General features: G+C 37.8%; 1 protein-coding gene across 1 annotated transcript in view; it reads left to right on the top strand.

Annotated features, from left to right (window-relative positions):
• Nucleotides 1–12916, top strand: part of LOC107592931 (RNA-binding protein Musashi homolog 2-like) — a 138938-nt gene that overhangs the window by 66728 nt on the left and 59294 nt on the right. The gene's annotated exons all lie outside the window — the stretch shown is intronic.

The following is a 12916-nucleotide window of genomic DNA, read 5'->3' as shown; positions in this document are numbered from 1 at the left end:
GCCCTTCAGGTCCACCCCGAGCTCTCGAACATATTACTTTACAACTGCATTGTCTTCCGTTCTGCTGAGCCGGGCACAACGACAGTGCAACCCAACAGGAAAAACGAGCTAGTATCACACCACTGCCTCCCAGGCTGATGTTTCTTCCCCTATTACCAAAGCTTGACATTTGAGAGAATGGCCTTTTCACTCTGGGGTTCTCTGACAATGTGCTTGGAATCATGTGTCTTCTGCTGTCTTCCTCTGCTATGTTTTTCTAAACTTAGCCCTTCGTTCGAGCGCCGTCTGACATCAGATGCCGTAGTGGAGAAGCGATGGTGTCAGCTCGGCCCTTCTGCGCTGCGAGTACGGTGTGTCGGCGCGTTTCTGTGCCACTGTGTGGTAAGCGGTGGTAAACATGTGGTAGAATGTGGCTGAGCTTTAGTAAGCCTCCGTTCAGATCCCCAGCAGAGCCAGAAACAGGCTGACATCCTGCCAAGGAAGACAACTGCTGAGAGGGGAGGGGGAGAGAGAGAGAGAGAGACAGAGAGAGAGAGATTGAGTTTTCCCTCGAGATATCTCAATGAGAAAATATGTGGTTGTCCATTTGGGCTCATTTGGAAGATTTGGAGCCGTTCTAAAAATGTATTTATAGCATTTTACATGTTTATTGTATGTATAAATTGTATAAAACGGTGTTCATAATTTGTAGGGATGGGTCAATGATCTACTAGATGTTTAACAATTAACGCATGTATGTATGTATGTATGTATGTATGTATGTATGTATGTATGTATGTATGTATGTATGTATGTATGTATGTATGTATGTATGTATGTATGTATGTATGTATGTATGTATGTATGTATGTATGTATGTATGTATGTATGTATGTATGTATGTATGTATGTATGTATGTATGTATGTATGTATGTATGTATGTATGTATGTATGTATGTATGTATGTATGTATGTATGTATGTATGTATGTATGTATGTATGTATGTATGTATGTATGTATGTATGTATGTATGTATGTATGTATGTATGTATGTATGTATGTATGTATGTATGTAGCAGTTTTTAAACACAAGAGTACATCTTTAAACCTGAAATATGCTTAATTATACAGTGCTTCTTTTAGACAGATTCATTGACTAGTTGTTCAGGCAACCCTCTGACTGGTCTAGCTGAAGAATACATCTAATAATATTTATTCTCGTCTTTTATTGCCTTTCTGACACAATTAAAGATTTTTTTTAAAGTAAGATTGAAGGGCCCTTAGAATAATGTAGGTCTATTGAAGGGTTTTTCTCTGCCTCCAGGAGCTGTGTCTTTTAGGTGAGAGATACTGTAGGATACAATTTGCCACAACAGATTCACCATAGGCAACAAGCGCTTTAAGTGGGATGAACAAGTATAGAGACAGGAAAATCAATTGGCATGGTAGAATGCAGTGGGGCATGAAGAGAGGAAGAGAAGTCTTTTCTAACCTGACGACCTGAGACGCTCAGCATACAGGAAAACTTTCTCTCCTCAATAATAAAGAATGCAGCCAAGATGGCCACTGCACGCGGCACAGAACTGTTGAAAAAGCGGTAGTCCAAACTTTTCCAAGCCTCACATCAGTGGATGGACAATTTCTAGATGATTTCACCCTTTTAATTTTATTTCACCCTTTGAAGAGCCATCAAAAAAAATAAAAAATTTAAACAAATAAATAAATATATATCCAGGGCCTGGTAAACATGAACTGCATTAAAATGCATAGCCTATACCAGGGGTGACGAACGTCGGTCCTGGAGAGCAGCAGCCCTGCAGAGTTTTGTTTCAACCCTAATCAAACACACCTGAACAAGCTAATCAAGGCCTGAAGGGTTGCTAGGAAGCTTCAGGCAGGTGAGTTTTTATCAGGGTTGGAGCTGAACTCTGCAGGATTGCGGCTCTCCAGGACTGAGTTCGCCACCCCTGGCCTATACATACGTATATAAACACACGTGTGTGTGTGTGTGTGTGTGTGTGTGTGTGTGTGTGTGTGTGTGTGTGTGTGTGTGTGTGTGTGTATAGGTTCATATACTACTACTACTACTTCTACTACTACTACTAATAATTATAGTAATTATAATATAATATAAAATTTTAATTTATTCATTAAATACATTTAAGTCCAGATGGTGTAGGTATGACATTTACCTGACCAGGTTTGTCTATTGACAAGTGGTTTCAGTCATCCGTAGTTACATGTTCACTAATATGAGTTGTTTAATAAATTAATAACTGGACTTCTGATGTGAAAAGTGCAAACTCGCCACCAATGCAAGCATTTCAGTGCAGAAAATGTAATGCCAAGGAGCATGTTGTCCGCTACTTGTTAGCCTAGAGTCAACACAAAACTGTTTTGTCTAAGGACAAATATGTACTTGTGTTTTTGCTTTGCATTAACATTAATATACCATTACCATTAAAGCCGAAGTTTTTTTTAAATGTTAGAAAATATAGGAAAAGATGATGCTAAATGCTAAACGGATCAGAGTTTTTGTAGGCTAATCTTTAAATAAGTAGAACTGACAACTGACCTAATGTCCAGTGTTACAGAAGACTATATATGCTTCAATAATCCTGTTCTCCCTCTTTTCCCCTAGCTCTCTAGCTCTATCTCTGTCTTCTTGGTGTGATAATAAGCTGCTCCCTGTCCATGGCTCTCTATGTGAAGTGTACTGCTGATGGATGACTTTTCGAGGTTGGAGCAAATGGGGGGCGTAAACACTAACTCTTTGCCTGAATATTAATTGCTATTTTTCTTTCACAATAAATCATTCATATAAAAAAAAATCTCATAGAACATGTAGTTGAAGAGTCAAAGGCTGTGTTTGTGTGAATTTACACACAATGACACTTCAATTTGCCTTGTATGACGCCTAAAAGCACCTGCACATTGCAGCGTTGTAAGCAGAACAAAACACGTGGCCTGTCCGCTGCATGCCAGCTGCGTTTGGTCAGAAAATAGCTTTCTCACTACCAACACTGCACAGAAAGCTTTCAATAATGTCTTGAAAGCAAAAGATTAAAGACCGCTGAAGTCACGTCACTTTTAATTGGCGTAGAAGCAGTTGGGATCTCTTTGGTTAGGCACATATACAGTATATAACAGCAGCCATCCATTATATCAGTTTGGCTCTTGCTTTCTCTCTCTCACGCTATGACAATCCTCCCTCTCTGTTATCCAAATGCCTCGCTGAATGCCAGCAGTTATATCAGATTATTTCGTCAAAATATGCCTATGCGTTTTATCCACCAGATGCCACTTAAGTGAGGTATCGATAACATTTTAAGATAACAAAAGACTGCTGTATGTTGGAAAAGAGGAATGTTTTTCCATTGACTCCTACACAGGAGTGCTTTATGCCACGAATGCTCCATGGTCCATTTGTCGAGTTATTTTCTTTCTTTCCTTCCTTCCGCTCGCCACCCACAAACTCTGTTACATCTCCACGTCTAACCTTCACTTTGTTGCTGTGATTAGTATTCACAGGGGCCGAGTGGTGGCCTGTAGAGGTGAACCGGATGCCCTTCGCCCCTCATTAGCAAGGTCGTTCTCCGTAGTGGACGGCTGTGTCACGGCTGTTCGCCGGTGGCCGTAAGGGAGGGCCGAGAGCGTCATGATGTGTAATGCATATCAGAAGAGCCTTCAAAAACGTGGAGACCGCATCCCCGCTCGGATCAACGCTCCTTCATTGTTATTCACTACACCATGGAGGCTTCAGGTCCGGGGCAGAGATGAGAAAGTTCCAAGGGCTTGTATTGACAGAGCTGTTTATGATGGACCCGGGTTGGATTTGAGTCTGCACCTTCTGTGGATCTGTTTGATATGAACCGGCGTATCCATATAGATGAGGATGTGGCAGAGGAGAAGATCCAGCATGGTCTTTGGACTGTCAAGTATTGTTCACTGGAGGAGCTTTATTCAGCTGGAACCCCCAGATTTTATAAGTTTAAGCAGATCAAATGCATTGTAGGAGATGTAAGACAACTAAAGCTGCATGCGTGTAGTGCACTTCTGTCAATTACCCTGTTTTTGCAGCAATGTCAGTTTGAATTCCTTTAGTCATCACTCAACATTAGTCTTTAAAGTATACTCATCTACTCTACTCTATAACTGACTTACTCCACATAAATTTTACTCTTCAGATCAGTTTTCAGCTTTCAGTATGTGGCAGTTGACCGATATGGTTTTTTTAAGCGTGATATCAATAGAGCGGTTTGGCCAATGACCCATATGAAACCAAAAAATAATGGTACAATTTAATCATAGCAAATTATATTTGTACTATTTTTATGAAAATTTAATGAACATTTGCACAATATTTACTAGAAAATGTATTGATTATATTAAAAATTGAATTGAAAAGGCTGTCGGTTGATACTGACACAAGGTAGAGCTATTATTCGGGCAAGTGGGCATGATTATATCTCAAAACGGCCAAAGATTGTCTGTTAATATCTGTCTATTGCTATTTAATATTGTGTAAAATATTAATTTGTAATATGTAATGATAAATGGGTTATTATGCTCTCTAGATATCGGTATATGGATCTGCATTGAAATCCTACTGGTAGTTGGCAGTTGGCATTGTTTCACATTTGCATGAAGTTTGCCATTCACATTGCCAAAAATCACATACTCTCATTGATAAAGAATGAGTTCAGGGCGCTTTGTCACTGCAGAATGCTGTCAGTATTATGTCCTGATTGGACAATTTACATTTTCCTTGTCTCTGACTGCCCATTTCCTCTCAGCTGAACTCATATGCCATATTATTGCTGCAAAAAGACGTTTTAAAATGTCAGTCATCATAATTGTCCTACTGTACGCATGTCACACTCGGAGCCCTTGGCATGTCTGTCAGAACACAGAAGTTCATCCACATGAAAATTGTTCGTAGAAGGCTCGCTTGCCATTTACTCTGCAAGGTTTGCCTAATAGAACAGGCACTAGCAAATGCAATGGAAATTATCCGTTATTTCTGTTTGTGTGAAAAAGTGATGAAATTATAGTAATATGAACTGGCAAATTCTATTTGGTTAACGAAAATTTAACACACTCAAATTTGGGGATGGCAGAGTGTAAGCTATTGGCAACGATTGAAGTATACCCGGTCTCGAGGCTAAGTGATTGTTATTATTCACGAGCTTTGAAGAGAGCTAGAGAGTGAGAGTGACAGTAAAAAAAAAAATAAATCTATTACATTTTTTTGCCTCTAAATGGAGCTTGATTAAAGTGTTAAGTAGAGAAGTGTCCCAAAAGGTACCCTTCCTGTCACTGTGGAAACGGCACGGTGCCGTGCTCCATGGGCAATCTGCTGTGCCCTCATTTCATCTGATTTGCATGCTAGAGAGAATTAGGTAATTGGCATTTATGCAGAACAAAAGAGGAGCTGCTCTCCCGTATAAAGGAGTGAGGGCTTTTCAAGTAGAACCCGATGTATGTGGAGGCAGAGCTGCTTTTTTTTATGCAACACTTTTATCTGTGTGTGTGTTTCAAGTATGATGCCGTTACGCCTTTGGCAGTCGGGCGCAGGGAGGAGGTGGAGGAGGGGGGGTGGTGGAATCCACCACGCTTCCTCCAGCAAGAGAATGCCACGTTTATCAGAGCCAGTTCCTGCAGAACATCTTCACGTGTTCCAGGGCAGACGGTTGGACACTGCTCCTTGAGAACGCTCTAAGCGGAATTGAAATATGGCGCAGGGGCAGTGAGGCTTGAGAAAGCAGTGGGAGCCTTCAGCAAATCGTTCATCCAAATATTGCACCCGTGCCATTTAAATCGCAGTTATGGAGAGCCATTCCGCGGCTTCAATTATACAGAACCGTTATCCGAGTGCACGAGAAAAGGGTTTTGCCCCTCGTTAATGGCTCCTATTAGAGTGAAGGAGAGGTGGGGAGAGAGAGAAAGCGCGGCCGATGACGGCTGCACTTGAAATCGGTTTGAACAAGCCTTATCTGGCTAAGGCAGGACCATTGGCCTGTTTACTGTGTAAACTGATCATGGGCTCCGTCGTGTTGTGCGAGTCTTTATTAATTAGAGGAGCCAGCCTGTTTGAGTTCAAATAACTCTCAAAGTCATTTTTTCATCCTCTCTCTCCCTTTCTATCCCCCAGCTGATATCACTGTGTGACAGATGTTAAATTAGAGGCACGTCACATTTTCACTTCTCTGGGGAAGTGAGGGAGTTTGAACCTCCGAATCAAAATGCTGCGAAAGGGGTACGATGCGTTTTATGTTCGTAATGCCTTTAAAGGCATATTGATCAACTCAGAAGAGCGCCAAATGTGCACATAAAGCATTTTAATTGATTGAGGAGGTAGATATAAGAAGGATTATGGGTTTACTTAGTTTCCAGCTCTACGCCTCTACATTGACTTAGCTGCTGGCCCAAAACATACTTGAATGCTGCTAGCTAAGCAAAGTGCGATAGTGAGCATTATCAAAAACAGTTCTTATATGGTACATTATGTCTTTCAGGACATTGTTACATTTGAGCAAAGCATTTAAAGAGAAACTAGCTGAGCATGTCAGTTAACATTTAGTTAAAATGTTTACACATTTATAGCTAGCTTCTAGGGAAGCTGATATATCCAAATGATCATGGGATCCTACATTACCTCTAGTTGGCCTACATATTGTTAAACACAAATGAAATAAAAAGTTTATTTTTTATTATATATGTATATATGTGTGAGAGAAACTAGCTGAGCATGTCAGTTAACATTTAGTTAAAATGTTGACACATTTATAGCTAGCTTCTAGGGAAGCTGATATATCCAAATGATCATGGGATCCTACATTACCTCTAGTTGGCCTACATATTGTTAAACACAAATGAAATAAAAAGTTTATTTTTTATTATATATGTATATATGTGTGTATATATATATGTATTAGAGCCCGACTGATATGGGTTTTTTGGGGCCGATACCGATATTAGGGAGTAAAAAAGGCAGATATTCTTATATATCGATATATCGGCCGATATTCTTTGTGTATATTATAGTACAATACCACTCAAAAGTTTGGACACTTTCCCATTTGTGTGTCCAAACATTTGACTGGTACTATATATAGAATACAGTATATACATAAACAGAATATATATATATATATATATAACACATTTTTTGCAATGATCACTCAAACGTGATAATCAAACACTTATAATGACGTGACAGAGATATGTAATGGAGGCAGGGCATTTAACAATTTAACAATAAACTTTATTATCCAAAATGAGTCTGACATCAGTGCACTGAACAGTAAAGTTGAAGTTTATTCAACTTTAATTCAATTCCATTCAACTATATTCCGTTTAAGTTTTTCACTTCGGAACATTCATTCACAGACGAAACTTACTAGAGAAGTGTGACATAATATACCTCTGTAAATAAATACAATATAAATAGGGATGCATCGAAATTAAAATTCTTGGCTGAAGTCGAAACCGAACAAAATTAAACACTGGACCGAAGGCTGAATACCGAACACGTTTTTTTTTTTTTTTTTTCCCCATGTTTTTTGCTAAAAAAAAATTCACCATTGCATAAATTAAAAAGCCAAAATGTGCTTTTTACTGTTTTGTCTTGCTTTAAAAAAATAATAAAAATCAATTACAAAACAACAATTTAAAAATATTTAACTTTGAACATTTTTAACATTCTAGCAGACACTATACCAACAAAGCACAATTTAACTTAAAATTAATAAGTTTGTCAAATAATAATTTTTGGCCATCTTGAATCAGGCATGTGTTTATTTTAACTGTACAATTAAAAGCAGCCTTGCTGAGAAGAGACTTCTTTTAAACATTTGAAAATATTACAGATCCTAATTTGAGCACTATGTGTGAATGTTATAATAAATGTATTAAAACAGAGCTGTTGTAATGATTATTAGCATTATTATTGTCTTTTTATTTTATTTTACAGAACAACAGTAAAATTACAATACTAACATTTATGAATGTTGATAAGAGTTCTTGCTTTTTCTCAACTTTTATTTTAGCGGAAACGCGCAGGAAGACCTCAATGCTTATTTTTGTTGATAACAGATTTATAAATGAGTCTCATTACGAATACGTCGTACGTATCGCATTGTCACATGCCTTGTAAAAATTCATAAAAATGTGACTGAGCAACGGACGACTGTATCAGCGCAGAACATTTGCACAATATTTACTAGAAAATGTATTGATTATATTAAAAATTGAATTGAAAAGGCTGTCGGTTGATACTGACACAAGGTAGAGCTATTATTCGGGCAAGTGGGCATGATTATATCTCAAAACGGCCAAAGATTGTCTGTTAATATCTGTCTATTGCTATTTAATATTGTGTAAAATATTAATTTGTAATATGTAATGATAAATGGGTTATTATGCTCTCTAGATATCGGTATATGGATCTGCATTGAAATCCTACTGGTAGTTGGCAGTTGGCATTGTTTCACATTTGCATGAAGTTTGCCATTCACATTGCCAAAAATCACATACTCTCATTGATAAAGAATGAGTTCAGGGCGCTTTGTCACTGCAGAATGCTGTCAGTATTATGTCCTGATTGGACAATTTACATTTTCCTTGTCTCTGACTGCCCATTTCCTCTCAGCTGAACTCATATGCCATATTATTGCTGCAAAAAGACGTTTTAAAATGTCAGTCATCATAATTGTCCTACTGTACGCATGTCACACTCGGAGCCCTTGGCATGTCTGTCAGAACACAGAAGTTCATCCACATGAAAATTGTTCGTAGAAGGCTCGCTTGCCATTTACTCTGCAAGGTTTGCCTAATAGAACAGGCACTAGCAAATGCAATGGAAATTATCCGTTATTTCTGTTTGTGTGAAAAAGTGATGAAATTATAGTAATATGAACTGGCAAATTCTATTTGGTTAACGAAAATTTAACACACTCAAATTTGGGGATGGCAGAGTGTAAGCTATTGGCAACGATTGAAGTATACCCGGTCTCGAGGCTAAGTGATTGTTATTATTCACGAGCTTTGAAGAGAGCTAGAGAGTGAGAGTGACAGTAAAAAAAAATAAAAAATCTATTACATTTTTTTGCCTCTAAATGGAGCTTGATTAAAGTGTTAAGTAGAGAAGTGTCCCAAAAGGTACCCTTCCTGTCACTGTGGAAACGGCACGGTGCCGTGCTCCATGGGCAATCTGCTGTGCCCTCATTTCATCTGATTTGCATGCTAGAGAGAATTAGGTAATTGGCATTTATGCAGAACAAAAGAGGAGCTGCTCTCCCGTATAAAGGAGTGAGGGCTTTTCAAGTAGAACCCGATGTATGTGGAGGCAGAGCTGCTTTTTTTTATGCAACACTTTTATCTGTGTGTGTGTTTCAAGTATGATGCCGTTACGCCTTTGGCAGTCGGGCGCAGGGAGGAGGTGGAGGAGGGGGGGTGGTGGAATCCACCACGCTTCCTCCAGCAAGAGAATGCCACGTTTATCAGAGCCAGTTCCTGCAGAACATCTTCACGTGTTCCAGGGCAGACGGTTGGACACTGCTCCTTGAGAACGCTCTAAGCGGAATTGAAATATGGCGCAGGGGCAGTGAGGCTTGAGAAAGCAGTGGGAGCCTTCAGCAAATCGTTCATCCAAATATTGCACCCGTGCCATTTAAATCGCAGTTATGGAGAGCCATTCCGCGGCTTCAATTATACAGAACCGTTATCCGAGTGCACGAGAAAAGGGTTTTGCCCCTCGTTAATGGCTCCTATTAGAGTGAAGGAGAGGTGGGGAGAGAGAGAAAGCGCGGCCGATGACGGCTGCACTTGAAATCGGTTTGAACAAGCCTTATCTGGCTAAGGCAGGACCATTGGCCTGTTTACTGTGTAAACTGATCATGGGCTCCGTCGTGTTGTGCGAGTCTTTATTAATTAGAGGAGCCAGCCTGTTTGAGTTCAAATAACTCTCAAAGTCATTTTTTCATCCTCTCTCTCCCTTTCTATCCCCCAGCTGATATCACTGTGTGACAGATGTTAAATTAGAGGCACGTCACATTTTCACTTCTCTGGGGAAGTGAGGGAGTTTGAACCTCCGAATCAAAATGCTGCGAAAGGGGTACGATGCGTTTTATGTTCGTAATGCCTTTAAAGGCATATTGATCAACTCAGAAGAGCGCCAAATGTGCACATAAAGCATTTTAATTGATTGAGGAGGTAGATATAAGAAGGATTATGGGTTTACTTAATTTCCAGCTCTACGCCTCTACATTGACTTAGCTGCTGGCCCAAAACATACTTGAATGCTGCTAGCTAAGCAAAGTGCGATAGTGAGCATTATCAAAAACAGTTCTTATATGGTACATTATGTCTTTCAGGACATTGTTACATTTGAGCAAAGCATTTAAAGAGAAACTAGCTGAGCATGTCAGTTAACATTTAGTTAAAATGTTTACACATTTATAGCTAGCTTCTAGGGAAGCTGATATATCCAAATGATCATGGGATCCTACATTACCTCTAGTTGGCCTACATATTGTTAAACACAAATGAAATAAAAAGTTTATTTTTTATTATATATGTATATATGTGTGTATATATATATGTATTAGAGCCCGACTGATATGGGTTTTTTGGGGCCGATACCGATATTAGGGAGTAAAAAAGGCAGATATTCTTATATATCGATATATCGGCCGATATTCTTTGTGTATATTATAGTACAATACCACTCAAAAGTTTGGACACTTTCCCATTTGTGTGTCCAAACATTTGACTGGTACTATATATAGAATACAGTATATACATAAACAGAATATATATATATATATATATAACACATTTTTTGCAATGATCACTCAAACGTGATAATCAAACACTTATAATGACGTGACAGAGATATGTAATGGAGGCAGGGCATTTAACAATTTAACAATAAACTTTATTATCCAAAATGAGTCTGACATCAGTGCACTGAACAGTAAAGTTGAAGTTTATTCAACTTTAATTCAATTCCATTCAACTATATTCCGTTTAAGTTTTTCACTTCGGAACATTCATTCACAGACGAAACTTACTAGAGAAGTGTGACATAATATACCTCTGTAAATAAATACAATATAAATAGGGATGCATCGAAATTAAAATTCTTGGCTGAAGTCGAAACCGAACAAAATTAAACACTGGACCGAAGGCTGAATACCGAACACGTTTTTTTTTTTTTTTTTTCCCCATGTATTTTGCTAAAAAAAAATTCACCATTGCATAAATTAAAAAGCCAAAATGTGCTTTTTACTGTTTTGTCTTGCTTTAAAAAAATAATAAAAATCAATTACAAAACAACAATTTAAAAATATTTAACTTTGAACATTTTTAACATTCTAGCAGACACTATACCAACAAAGCACAATTTAACTTAAAATTAATAAGTTTGTCAAATAATAATTTTTGGCCATCTTGAATCAGGCATGTGTTTATTTTAACTGTACAATTAAAAGCAGCCTTGCTGAGAAGAGACTTCTTTTAAACATTTGAAAATATTACAGATCCTAATTTGAACACTGTGTGAATGTTATAATAAATGTATTAAAACAGAGCTGTTGTAATGATTATTATCATTATTATTGTCTTACTTTTTATTTTATTTTACAGAACAACAGTAAAATTACAATACTAACATTTATGAATGTTGATAAGAGTTCTTGCTTTTTCTCAACTTTTATTTTAGCGGAAACGCGCAGGAAGACCTCAATGCTTATTTTTGTTGATAACAGATTTATAAATGAGTCTCATTACGAATACGTCGTACGTATCGCATTGTCACATGCCTTGTAAAAATTCATAAAAATGTGACTGAGCAACGGACGACTGTATCAGCGCAGATTTTCCTCTCGCTTTGGACTTTGAACCCTGGTTAACAAGCAGATCTGCTGCAAGTTCGTTAAGCGCTGTCAGAATACATGCAATGCGCGCGTGTTTTAGAAAACATAACGTTCTGCAGTTTATTTACTAATTGTTTAAGGCCATTTTGCGATTTCAATCATCATACAGTAACCAGCAACAATCACCCCTTCCTCTTCTCATTGAAGACATGCGATGCAGTTCTAAACAGTCTCTCACTGTCGGTGCTTGTAATGATTTTAGCGTCTTTCTCTGACAGTTTAAATGCTTCCACACTGCTGACGTGTGTGCTGCATAATAAAGAGTGCGCGCCTCTCACTGCGCTGGTTGCTATTTGATCGCGATTTGAGTAAAAATGTGTTTTCTTTACCAAGAAAGTGGCAAGATTAAAACCACTATTTTCTGTTTCAAACTTTCACATAGCATCTTTAGGTTATAATAACATTAAAAATTGAAATCCAGATTTTAATTTTCAAAGATCTATTATAATTTTTTTTTTTCCCCAAAGTGCAATAAATCCATGACACTTTTTTTTTCAAAATGCAATGAATCTATTGAATCAATATAAAAGTTATTTTTCATATTGAAACTGTTGAAAATACACAACAAAGTTGATCCACATATGACCGCCTCTGAACTTGGTCAATACTAATCTTATTAACATGCACTGGACTAAAATTACATTCAATCAGTCATCGCTCCCAAAATTAGTTCAACGGGTCATCTTGTTAATGCTATAAATTAATTATATCAATAAAAGAAAATTTCATCATGAACAAGAACATGAACAACAATATCACATTAGACCACAGAAATTCCAAAATGACATTTCCCTTACATTCAACTTCCAAAATTGCATTTATCTTTGCCATGTTACATGCATTTATTTGACTAGTGCTATTCACTGTATTAACAAAAACATTAATGGCATGCGATTCATCTGCGATTATGAACGTGATATTGCGTAGCTTGTCAGTGATCTACGGCTCTGTGTATTAAATGCCGCTCCATCTGAAAGCACGTGATGGAGATTTACT

Source organism: Sinocyclocheilus grahami, unplaced genomic scaffold (genome assembly GCF_001515645.1).
Source record: "Sinocyclocheilus grahami isolate Dianchi unplaced genomic scaffold, SAMN03320097.WGS_v1.1 scaffold161.1, whole genome shotgun sequence".
NCBI classification, from domain to species: domain Eukaryota; kingdom Metazoa; phylum Chordata; class Actinopteri; order Cypriniformes; family Cyprinidae; genus Sinocyclocheilus; species Sinocyclocheilus grahami.
This window is presented reverse-complemented; position numbering and strand designations above follow the sequence as displayed.